Genomic DNA, 13,392 nt, shown 5'->3' with positions numbered 1-13,392 from the left:
AGTGCCAAGGACTTTTTTCTCAAACAATAAGTGCTGGAACTTAACCACGGCCCCACAAAACCCCTCCCCTACACACACCCTCCAAATCACATCAAAAAGTGTGTATGTTCAGTCAAATTTCACAAAAACAGTAGGAGGTTCTTCAGCCCCGGACCATTTGGCTGCCAAATGACCGGGCCACTTTTTGCGTTTCGGCACTGCGTCGATTCATCTGACAATTGCGCGGTCGTGCGACGTGGTTCCCAAACAAAATTGGCGTCCTTTTTTTCACACAAATAGAGCTTTCTTTTGGTGGTATTTGATCCCCTCTGCGGTTTTTATTTTTTGCGCTATAAACAAAAAAAGAGCGACAATTTTGAAAAAAAATCAATATTTTTTACTTTTTGCTATAATAAATATCCCCCAAAAATATATAAAAAAAAATGTTTTCCTCAGTTTAAACCGATACGTATTCTTCTACCTATTTTTGGTAAAAAAATATCGCAATAAGCGTATATTGATTGTTTTGCGCAAAAGTTATAGCGCCTACAAAAAAGGGGATGGTTTTATGGTATTTTTATATTTAATCGCGGCGATCTGCGATTTTTGTAGTGACTGCAATGTTGCAGCAGGCACATCGGACACTTTGATGCTACTTTGCGACCATTGTCATTTATACAGCGATCAGTGCTATAAAAATGCACTGATTACTGTGTAAATGACACTGGCAGGGAAGGGGTTAACCACTAGGGGAGATGAAGGGGTTAAATGTGTCCTAGGGAGTGATTCTAACTGTGTGTGGGCTGGGCTACCAGCGACACGAGCAGATAAGTGTCTGTTTTTTAAAAGTCAGCAGCTACACCTTTTGTAGCTGCTGACTTTTAATAAACATAAAAAGGTTGGAACTCCGCTTTAATAAGAACATAAAAAGAACTACAGTAAAACCTTGACTTGTGAGCATAATTTGTTCAGGAACCATGCTTGTAATCCAAAGCACTTGTATATCAAAGCAAATTTCCCCATAAGAAATAATGGAAACTCAGATGATTCGTTCCACAACCATTTATTCCTAAACTCTTCAGTCTATAGTCCATATAAAAAGATTCTAGCAATGTGGTTGTGTAACCATAAAATGTTTATCTACAAATGGAAGCCTCCCCAAGGGGATTAGAAGCAAAATCCAGTAGGAGCTACAGAGTATAAAGGAGAAGAGTTTGGGGCAGATCCACAAAGATCTGCCCCGGCGCATCGTATCTGAGATACGCTACGCCGCCGTACCTTACCTGGCTTTGGTTTGAATCCACAAAGATTTTGCGCTGTAAGTTACGGCGGCGTAGTGTATCTCAAGCGGCGTAACGGCGTGGAATTCAAATTGGGCGGGTAGGGGGCGTGTTTCATTTAAATGAAGAGCGTCCCCGCGCCGAACGAACTGCGCATGCGCCGTCCCTAAATTTCCCGCCGTGCATTGCGCGAAATGACGTCGCAAGGACGTCATTGGTTTTGACCTGGACGTAAATTACGTCCATCCCGTTTCACGAACGACTTACGCAAACGTCGCAAGGACGTCATTGTTTTCAACGTGAACGTAAATGGCGTCCAGCCCCATTCACGGACGACTTACACAAACGACATAAAATTTTCAAAATTATACGCGGGAACGACGGCCATACTTAACATTGAGTACGCCACGAAATAGCAGCTTTAACTATACGCCGAAAAAAGCCGACTAGAGACGACGTAAAGGAATGCGCCGGCCGCTCGTACGTTCGTGGATCGTCGGAAATAGCTAATTTGCATACTCGATGCGGAAAAAGAAGGGAACGCCACCCAGCGGACGCCGAAGAATTGCATCTTAGATCCGAAGGCGTACGAAGACGTACGCCTGTCGGATCTAACCCAGATGCCGTCGTATCTTGTTTTGAGGATTCAAAACAACGATGCGACGCGGGAAATTTGAAAGTACACCGGCGTATACGCCGGCGTACTCTCTCTGTGGATCTGCCCCTATAAGTATAAAAGACAAGTGTAGCAATATGGTTACATTTATTGAAGGTACAACATTTAGAAACTCTACTCTTATATCAAGACATCGCTTGTATATCAAGTCAAAATGTATTTAAAAAATGTAGCTTGTCTTGCAAAACGCTCTCAAACCAAGTTACTCTAGTTACCAAGGTTTTACTGTACTCTACTCTTGGAAACATAAAGTGCAATGCCAAGTCACCATCAATAGATGGCAGCATCTTATTAGGGTCAAGAATACTTGTTCATCTCCTTCAAAGTAAACCAATACAGAGATTCACAAAGTATCCTACAAAAGTAATATTGTGTCTGGATAAAGTAGCATAATACCATTATAAATATAAGGAGGACATTATGGTTTAGTGGTCCCCTCCCTGACATAATTGAGTCAGCAAATTCTATCTAAAGAGCAATCATTAGTACTAATTTCTAACTCTTCGTTAAGTCCAATTGCTGCTAGGGTGTTCAATTTAACAATCAGATTACTTTTTTTTGTAATACTTATTAGCGAACAAGGCAAAACCATTGCATTTTTTTTTTTTTGTGTAATCATTTTTTATTGTTTCTTCCACAAGACATACAAATAATGCAGTAAAGACACGTGCAAGATTGATTGTCAATTAAATGCAACTTATCCCAGATCTGGAAGTACTACTGAGTAGGTGATCTGCTGAACAAGGCTACCAGGGCCGTTTGAAGGAATTTTGGGGGCCCCTAAGCACCCCCCCCTCGCGGGCAAAGGGCAAAGCCTGCGTTAGCGCTACACTTATTTTTTACACCCATGTTCTTACTCCCCCCCCCCCCTCCCTAGTCCCTATGTTTTCTATTCTCACCTCCCCTTCTTCCATGTAGGCTGCCGCTGTAGCGTGGCCGAGCTCCTCTTCCTCCTGTCAGTCCGGTGTTCTATCATTATGGGTCCCCAGTCCCCTATCAGATAGTGCCCGGGCCAGGCCGGCCCGGGTACCGCATGGTACAGGAGATTCAGTTTCCTGTGTTCCCAGCCAGACTGAAAGGAAGTGAGTACTCAGCCGGACTGACAGGACTCCAGGAGGAAGGAAGAGGAGCTCAGCCACGCTACAGTCTGGGAAGGGGAAGTTGGGGGCCCCTGGTCAGCTCGGGGCCCCAAGCAATTGTTCGTTTTGCCTGTCCTGCAGCGACAGGCCTGAAGGCTACCAATGAGCTGGGGATCTTCTGAGTGGGGGTACTACTGAGCTGAGGTTCTACTGAGCCCCTTAAAAACAAATAGAAAATCAACGCACACAAAGGGCATTTGCCAAGCTTCATTAAAGCTTCAAAAAAGCATAATTAACCACATACGGACTGCTCGCCGTCATTATACGTTGGCTCTTTGAAAAGGAATATTGTTCTTTTGGCAGCAGCTGGCTGCCATAACCCCCCCCCCCGTATCCTCTTCTTGAGTGGGCAGTCCGCTTTCAGATAAAAGTGGTCTCTGCCGCGTGCTACGGAGGTCTCCGCCGGTCACGTCCTTCCCCCTGGTGGCCTGACTGCCGAGTGAAGGGAAGATGCCCTCCACTCGGCTCCATAGCACTGACTGACTCCATGCTTTTACAGGAGACTTTTTTTTTTTTCAAATTATATATATATTTTTTTTTTTATTGCATATTTGTGTAAATATGAGACCTGAGGCCCAGATTCACAGTAGAGATACGCCGTCGTATCTCTGTTTCTATCTATGCGACTGATTCATAGAATCAGTTACGCATAGATATCCCTAAGATCCAACAGGTGTAATTGTTTTACACTGTCGGATCTTAGGATGCAATACCGCGGCCGCCGCTGGGGGGAGTTTGCGTCGTAAACCAGCGTCGGGTATGCAAATTAGTCGTTACGGCGATCCACAACGGTTTTTCACATTTGCTACGTCGCTGCTAGTCTAGTTTCCCGTCGCAAAGTTAGTCGTCGTTTTTGCTGCCCTAACTTTACACAGCACACGTATGTGCTGTATAAAGTATGGTCGTCGTTCCCGCGTCGAAATTTTAATTTTTTTTGTCCTTGCGTAAGACGTCCGGGAATACGAAAGTACGCTGCGCACATCGCCGTTCGAAAAAATGATGTCACTTCGCGCAAAGCATGGCGGGAATTTCAAAACGGAGCATGCGCAGTAGGTTCGGCGGGGGAGCGCGCCTAATTTAAATGGCACACGCCCCTTTGAATTACGCAGGCTTACGCTGGAGGCCGCCAGCGTAAGTTTTCATGCAAGTGCTTTGAGAATCAGGCACTTGCGATGAAAACTTGCGGCGGTGTAACGTATCTACGATACGTTACGCCGCCGCGATTCTACGCGAATCTGGGCCTGAGTTCTCATATTTAAGAGGTCCTGTTTTTTTATTATTATTATTATTATTATTATTATTAGAGGTGTTTACATTTCTTGTAAAAGGAATAAAAGTGACCCAATTTTTTTTTTAAAAGGACAATGTGAAAAAAAAAAAAGTGCCCAGTCCCGACGAGCTCGCGCGCAGAAGCAAAGTACGTGAGTAGCGTCCGCATATAAAAACGGTGTTCAAACCACACATGTGAGGTATCACCACGATCGTTTGAGCGAGAGCAATAATTCTAGCCCTGGACCTCCTCTGTAACTCAAAACTGGTAACCTATAGACATTTTTAAACATCGCCTATGGAGATTTTTAAGGGTAAAAGTTTGTCTCCATTCCACGAGCGGGTGCAACTTTGAAGCGTGACATGTCGGGTATCAATTTACCCAGCGTAACATTATTTTTCACAATATAAAAAAAAATTGGGCTAACTTTACTGTTGTCTTATTTTTATCCAAAAAGTATGCTTGTAAGACTGCTGTGCAAATATACATAGAGGGCCAGATTCACAAAGAGATACGACGGTGTATCTACAGATACACCATCGTATCTCTGACGTAAACTGGTCCTATCTATGCGCCTGATTCATAGAATCAGATACGCATAGATAGGGCTAGATCCGACAGTGTTACACTGTGTTACACTGTCGGATCTTTTTTTTCAATTTAAAAATGGCGCCGGGGGCGTTCCCGCTGATTTACGATAAATAATATGTTAATCAGCGAGATACGCAAATTCACGAACGTACGCGGACCCGTCGCAGTATTCTTACGTCGTTTCCGTAGCGGTTTTCCATCGTATACTTACCCCTTCTTTTATCAGGCGCAGCCAATGTTAAGTATAGCCGGTGTTCCCGCGTCAAATTTGAATTTTCCTACGTTGTTTGCGTACGCCGATTCACGAACACGCGCGTCGCAAGTCCCGCTCACGTCGCAACCACTGACGTCCTAGTGACGTCAGTGGGAGCAATGCACGGCGGGAAATTCCCCGGACGGCACCTGCGCGTTGAAATTCGGCGCGGGAACGCGCCTGATTTAAATAGTACACTCCCCTAGCCGCGGAATTTGAATTCCGCCGGGGGAGTTAGGATCCGCCGTCGCAAGTTTGGAGGTAAGTTGTTTGTGAATTAGCCACTTGCCTCCTAAACTTGCGGGAGCAGATCTTAATTCACGTAGATGGAGCGGATCTATAGATCCGCTGCGATACGTGAATCTGGCCCACAGTATTGCAACGGCCGTTATTTTATTCTCTAGGGTAACAAATATATAATGTTTGGGGGTTCTAAGTAATTTTCTAGCAAAAAAATAATAATTTTAACTTGTAAACACTGGCCCAGATTCTCAAAGGGCTTACGACAACGCAGTGCCATGTATGCCGTCGTAAGTCCTAATCTGGGCCGTCGTATCTATGCGACTGATTCTTAGAATCAGTTACGCATAGATATCCATTAGATCCGACAGGTGTAAGTCTCTTACGCCGTCGGATCTTAAATGCAATTTTTTTTTTGCCCGCTAGGTGGTGCTTCCGTCGATTTCCCCGTCGAGTATGCAAATTAGCTAGATACGCGAATTCACGAACGTACGTGCGGCCGACGCAGTAAAGTTACGACGTTTATGTTAGGCTTTTCCCGGCGTAAAGTTGCCCCTGGGTCTATGAGGTGCAGTCAATGTTAAGTATGGCCGTCGTTCCCGCGTCGAAAATTTATAAAATTACGTTGTTTGCGTAAGTCGTCCGTGAATGGTGCTGGACGTAATTTACGTCCACGTCAAAACCAATGACGTCCTTGCGACGTCATTTAGAGCAATGCGCGCCGGGAAATTTTAGGGACGGCGCATGCGCAGTTCGTTCGGCGCGGGGACACGCTTCATTTAAATGAAACACGCCCCCTACCCACCAAATTTATGCTACGCCGCCGCAACTTTACAGTGCTTTGTGAATAAAGCACTTGCCTGAAAAACTTGCGGCGGCGTAACGTTAATCAGATACGTTACGCCCGCCCATTTTTACGCCGATCTACGAGAATCTGGCCCTTTGTGTCTAAAAAAATAGACCCGTTCCTTAAGTGGTTAGGGCATCATTAAAGCATCATCGAAGCAGTCATGTTGAAGTGGTAAGCGCTTTAATTTGTGTTGATGTCGAAGCAAGTGTAAATGAGCCCTAAGAATGTGGCAGAGGCACAAAGCTTTCCTCCAGAAGCGGCTCTAAGCTTTGTGATGCCTTAGGCAAAACTTGACATGGGGCCCCACCAGGGCCGGCCCTACCATGGGACCCAATGGTACCATTGTACCAGGCAGCACTTTCAGGGGGGCAGCAAATTTCCTGCCTGCACGCCATCCCATTCCGCCAGCTCCACTCTCCACTCCACTGTGGGGCTAATTGCCGCCCGACCGCTCCTCCCGTTACGCTCTCCGCTCCACTGTGGGGTTAATTGCATGAATAGAGCCATAACAGGTCCTTTTTATACTCCTATACACATGTATAGAGCCATGATACGTCCACTTTAGTTATCATGATATAAAATAATGGATGTGGGGGCATTTTGGTGGGCGTAATTTTTCTTTGGGGGGGGGCAGTATTTCATTCTTGGTACCAGGCAGCACAATGTCTTGGGCCGGCACTGGGCACCACTCACACCCATGATGGGAAAAATAATTCATGGACAAGAGCCTCTTCCCCACAACTCTGGCCAGTGGTTGCGGGTGTCTGTGGGCAGGGGGCTTATCGGAATCTGGAAGCCCCCTTTAACAAGATGGCCCCCAGATCCTGCCCTTTAATAACTACGGGGCAGGGGCCACCCGGTGATGTCACCTGGTGAACCTGCCCCCTTGTGACATCATTGACTGGGTCATTGACGCCACAAGGGGTGGTGTCACCGATATTCACTGGTTGTTAGGGACGTTGGCAGCCCCGCGCCTGAGTCTGGGCTCTTAACGCTGCCTGAGCACAGCAGCATTAGGGTCCCCTGTCCCTCAAAGCTGGGGTAATGCATTGGGAAGGTTAGGCGGCCACAAGGCCCCTTTGCAAGATATTGTTTTCCTCAAAACTATAGATGTGTTTTCATTTTAACATGGCCCTGTAACATTCACATAGATTGTTATAAATGGTATACAGTAAATATCCCTGTGCAATGGTTTGATGTAAGAATTATTTTGACAAGACAGCAAACTATTCTGATAGAACTTTCCTCCAGGAGCTAACCTCAAGAACAAGGACACCGATCAAGAGCCTGGGGCAAATTTGAGAAAATTGTATTGACCTGAGAGAGTGAGGTGACTACATCATGGTTTCAAAGCCAACAAAGTGTTTTCAGAGGCACTGCCAAGCTCCCTCCAGCCTTAAAATTGATTAAACAGATGATAAGACCGGGCGGATCACTGTCTACCTGGGTAAATAAGTCATAAGATGACTTATGCCAAGATAAATTTAAGAAATTAACACATGAGGAAAGTGCGTACATTTCCAAGTACCTTAATTGTGATGTCAACGTAGATGCAAGTCCTGGTCAACAGGATATAAATACATTATATTATATTATTTGATATTATATTATATTATTTGATATTATATTATATTATTTTATTTTATATTATATTATATTACAATATAATATATTACCCAAGGTTTGTGGACATTCGACCATCACACCAGAATGAAATTGTTGAACATCTCATTCCAAAACCAAGGTCAATAATATATAGCTAGTTCCAGGTACATTAGCTTAACTTTGCGGCGGCGTAGCTTAAGGCATTTAAGCTACGCCGCCGTAAGTTAACTAGGCAAGTACATGATTCACAATGTACTTACCTGCTAAGTTACGGCGGCGTAGCCTAAATCGGCGGGCGTAAGGGCGCCTAATTCAAATGTGTGTTAGGGGGGCGTGTTGTATGCTAATTGTGCTTGACCTTACGTTTTTCACGCTTTTTGGTAACTGCGCATGCGCCGGGCGCCTACATTTCCCAGTGTGCATTGCGTCTAAGTACGCCGCACGGGCCTATTGATTTTGACGTGGACGTAAACGACGTAAATCCCGATTCACGGACGACTTACGCAAACGACGTAGAAAAATTCGAATTTCGACGCGGGAACGGCGGCCATACTTGACATTACTATTCCAATAGGGCCTAGCTCTAACTTTTCGCGGCCTATCTCTTACGTAAACGGCGTAAAAGTACTGCGCCGGGCGTACGTTCGTGAATCGGCGTATCTCCTAATTTACATATTCTACGCCGCCTGCAATGGAAGCGCCACCTAGCGGCCATCCAAAATATTGCAACCTAAGATAGGACGGCGCAAGCCGTCGTATCTTAGATATGTTTAAGCGTATCTCTGTTTGAGCATACGCTTAAACATAAGTCGGCGTAGATTCTGAGTTAGGTCGACTTATCTACAGATAAGCCGGCCTAACTCTTACTGAATCTACCTAATAGAGTTTTGGGATGGCGTTACTGGTCTACACTTTTCAGTAAAGGCTTTCCACAAAATTTTGGAGTGTGTCTGTGGCAATTTGTGCTCACTCAGCCAAGAGTATTGTAGGGGTCAGATGCTTAACCACTTCTGCCCATAAAGAATTTACCCCCTTCCTTACCAGAGCACTTTTTGCGATTCGGCACTGCGTCGCTTTAACTGACAATTGCGCGGCGACGTGGCACCCAAACAAAATTGACGTCCTTTTTTTCCCACAAACAGAGCTTTCTTTTGGGGGTATTTGATCACCTCTGCGGTTTTTATTTTTTGCGCTATAAACAAAAATAGAGCGACAATTTTGAAAAACATGCAATATTTTTTACTTTTTGCTATAATAAATATGCCCAAAAAATCTCAAAATAAAATATATTTTTTCCTCAGTTTAGGCCGATGCGTATTCTTCTACATATTTTTGGTAAAAAATCGCAATAAACGTATATTGATTGGTTTGTGCAAAAGTTATAGGGCCAGATTCACAGAACAAATACGCCGGAGTATCTACTGATACTCCGGCGTATTTTCAAATTTGCCGCGTCGTATCTTAATTTGTGATTCACAAACAAGATACGACGGCTTTTGGCTAAGATTCGACAGGCTTACGGCTTTGTACGCCTTCGGATCTTAGGCTGCAATACTTCGGCCGCCGCTGGGTGGAGTTTGCGACATTTTCCAGCGTCGGGTATGCAAATTAGCATTTACGGCGATCCACGAACCTGCTCGCGTGCGTAACATCGTTTTTTCCCATCGCAAAGTTAAGCAATCTTTTTCATTGCTTAACTTTACACCAGCCATGTTAAAGTATGGCCGTCGTTCCCGCTTCGAATTTTTTTTTTTTCGGCGTAAGTACGGCGTAAGTACGTTACGCACGTCGCCATTTACAAACACGTCGGGGCGCCGTAATTTCGCGCAAAGCACGTCGGGAAAATTGCGAAGGGAGCATGCGCAGAACCTTCGGTGCGGGAGCGCGCCTAATTTAAATGGTACCCGCCCCATTTGAATTAGGCGGGCTTGCGCCGGACATCTTTACGATACACCGCCGCAAGTTTACAGGTAAGTGCTTTGTGAATCAGGCGGTGTAACGTAAACGGGATACGTTACGCCGCGGCGCAGGTACCTGAATCTGGCCCATGGCGTCTACAAAATAGGGGATAGTTTTATTGCATTTTTTTTTTACTAGTAATGATGGCGATTTTCGATTTTTTATTGTGACCGTGACATTGCGACAGACATGTCGGACACTTTCGACACATTTTTGGGACCATTCACATTTATACAGCGATTAGTGCTATAAAACTGAACTGATTACTGTATAAATATGACAGGGAAGGAGTTAACACTAGGGGCGCTGAAGGGGTTAAATGTATTACCTAATGTGTGATTCTAACTGTAGGGGGAGGGGAGTCACAAGGGAAGGAGACCGATGTGTGTTCCTCTGTACTGGGAACACACATTGGTCTCCTCACCTGACAGGACCATGGATCTGTGTGTTTACACACACAGATCCACAGTCCTGCCATGATTGCGGGCAATCGGGCAAACGCAGGTGCCCGGCAGACATCGTGGCCGCCGGGCACGTGCATTGGGTGACGCGCGCGTGCCCCCCCAGGTTGGGAGATCCCATCTGTGGACGTCATATGACAATGGGCGGTAGGGAAGTGGTTAAATTGGGCAAGAAGCCCCGGCTTGCACTTGGCATTCCAATTCATCTTAAAGGTGTTCAGTAGGGTTGAGGTCAAGACTCTCTCCTGGCTATTCATGTTTCTCCACACCAAGGCTGGAAGTACACAATTGTCTAATATGTCTTTGTATGCTGTAGCATTACAACATTAATTTTGATCCTACATGGTACCAAGACCAATGACCAACAAAACGATAAGAATTATGTGTAGGGGGTGCTATAAACATTGCCAGATTTCGGCATCACTGACATAGGCCACTGTGTGGGCTGGTTCAGCAGGGCTGTCAGCGGAAGCATACAGTCATCCACACATCACTTGGGTGCAAAAAGATCAAGACTGCCTCTCTGCCGTAACCCAGTCAAGTCCTTATTACACTTGGTTTGAACGTCATCTAGACAGGGGGAGGCCTGTGGATTTGGTGTATCTGGATTTTGCAAAGGCATTTGATACAATCCCCCATAAACGCTTAGGGCCAGATTCAGAGACATTTACGTTACTCCGCGGCGGCGTAACGTATCCCATTTATGTTACACCGCCGCAGGTTTACAGCGTAAGTGCCTGATTCACAAAGCTCTTACCTGTAAACTTGCGGCGGTGTAACGTAAAAGCGCTCGGCGCAAGCCCGCCTAATTCAAATGGGGTGGGCACCATTTAAATTAGGCCCGTTCCCGCGCCTAACGTTCTGTGCATGCTCCGTGTTAAAATTTCCTGACGTGCTTTGCGCGAAATTACAGCGCCCACAAAGTTTTTTTTGAGCGGCGACGTGCGTTACGGCGTTTCGTATACGTCTTACGCAAAAAAAAACGAAATTCGACGCGGGAACGACGGCCATACTTTAACATGGCTGATTTAAAGATAGCCATGTTAAAGCAGGTGTAACTTTGCGACGGGAAAAACCGACTAGCGACGATGTACGAGATTGCGACAAACACGCGGATCTTAGTGGATCGCCATAACTAGTCATTTGCATATTCTACGCCGACCGCAATGGAATCGCCACCTAGCGGCCGGCCTAGAATTGCATCCTAAGATCCGACGGTGTAAGTCAATTACACCTGTCGGATCTTAGGGCTATCTATGCGTAACTGATTCTATGAATCAGTCGCATAGTTACGACGGGCGGATCACAGAGATACGACGGCGTATCAGGAGATACTATCTCTTCTGTGAATCTGGCCCATAATTTACAGGCTGAAGTCTACAGGCATGGTCCATAATGTTTGTTTTTGGGTAAAAAAATGGTTAAAGGTATGTGTCCATTTGGTGGTGATAAATAACATGTACTCAGACTGGTCTGGAGTGGTGACTGGGTTACCCCAAGGTTCTGTCATGGGACCAATTCTATTTCATTTATTCATAAATGATATAGAGGATGTGATAAATAGCTCAGTCTCAGTTTCTGAAGACAACACAAAAATAAGCAGGGCAATGACATGTAGCAAGGTCCCGGGCCTCCTTTGTTCTAATGAGAACCTCCAGGGCCAGGGATAGCTGACAACCTTCTGTATGTAGTGGGTTGTGAGGCATGGTGGGTGCATAACTGTTAAAGTTATTGGGCGCCAGACACTTCTTGGATGCAAAAGAAAGTTAATTTCTCCTAACAAACCTTTTTGGGGAGAGAGGGTTAGGGCCAGGACACCCTTAGGTAGTTGCAAGATTAATTTGCAGACTTCGAGACTTTAATGGGAAGAAAGCCATGCAGGGAAAGGCATCCAGCAATACGCCACATCTGCATGTGTAGGAATGCTGTCTCCTATGGCAACAGTCTTTAACAGTTCCAAACAAAAGACTTAACAGTTCCTTCACTTTCACTCCTTGTAACTGTTCAGCCCACTGAGCCCAGTCTCACTAGACCCACTGATTCACTGCCACTTAATCCTTTGAGCTCTTCCAATCTTCATGCTGATGGGCGCTTTTCTCAGGGCTACAAGCAGAGTATTATACTTTATCCTGGATTAGAAACAACTATTGACTTTAAAATGGTTTAAACCTGCACATAAACCAAGCGACTGGCCTTAGGTGTTACACAGAGATGAAGCAAATCCTCCTACATAACTTTTACCTATTTATCTGCAACCCTCTCTCCTCTACAGCTCTGTTATACGTACAGACAGCGGCCATCTTGTTGGTTGAAACTTCCTAAGCTTCTGTATATGACATGCTCGATTTTTATCATTACTGTGTGAGTATTCTAGATTTGTTTATTGAGTGTTATTTACCTACTACACCAGGGGTGCCCAACCTTTTGAAGAGCAAGGGCCACTTAAGCGACTTGGTAACTGGTCGCAGACCACAATGAGCGGAGTGGGTAGATGGCAGCCCACTCAGCTCTATAGAGCCCACTCTACTCTCAGCACATCAAATGCGTAGGTAATAGAAGTCAGTGCAGGTAACCCACAGGTGCACTTCTCTGCACCTGTGGATCAGCTTGAAAGCAGCCCAGTAACCATTGCAGAATAGATATGCCCATATATACCCTGTGATTTTAGTAATAAACTTACCTTTGATAACAGTATTCTATTCTATTTTATTCCATCCCAGATCAGGAGGTGGCGGGCCACATCAGAGGGCTCCACGGGCCACATCAGAGGGCTCCGGGGGCCACAGGTTGGGCACCCCTGTACTACTCTATGCAGAGGTTTCTGTTCTTATTTTTGGCACATCTAACCTGTGGAGAGATTCTCTCAGAGGGGACAACAGGATTTTAGTTTGGTGCAATATCTGGTGAACAGGAGTGGGCCTGAGGAGTGTTGGCGCTCTGTCAGACCACCCACCTATAATTTAGTGGTCCACACTTGCGTTTAAAAGGCCTGGCGTGCTGTGGTGTCGGTGAAGGAATATTATCTCACCACCAACTGTATATACTGTATGTCAACACACTTCGGGTGTCTTATGAGATTTATGGGCTTT

This window comes from Rana temporaria, chromosome 10 (assembly GCF_905171775.1).
Source record: "Rana temporaria chromosome 10, aRanTem1.1, whole genome shotgun sequence".
Classification (NCBI taxonomy): domain Eukaryota; kingdom Metazoa; phylum Chordata; class Amphibia; order Anura; family Ranidae; genus Rana; species Rana temporaria.
The sequence above is the reverse complement of the archived record's forward strand: the minus strand, read 5'-3'. Positions refer to the sequence as shown.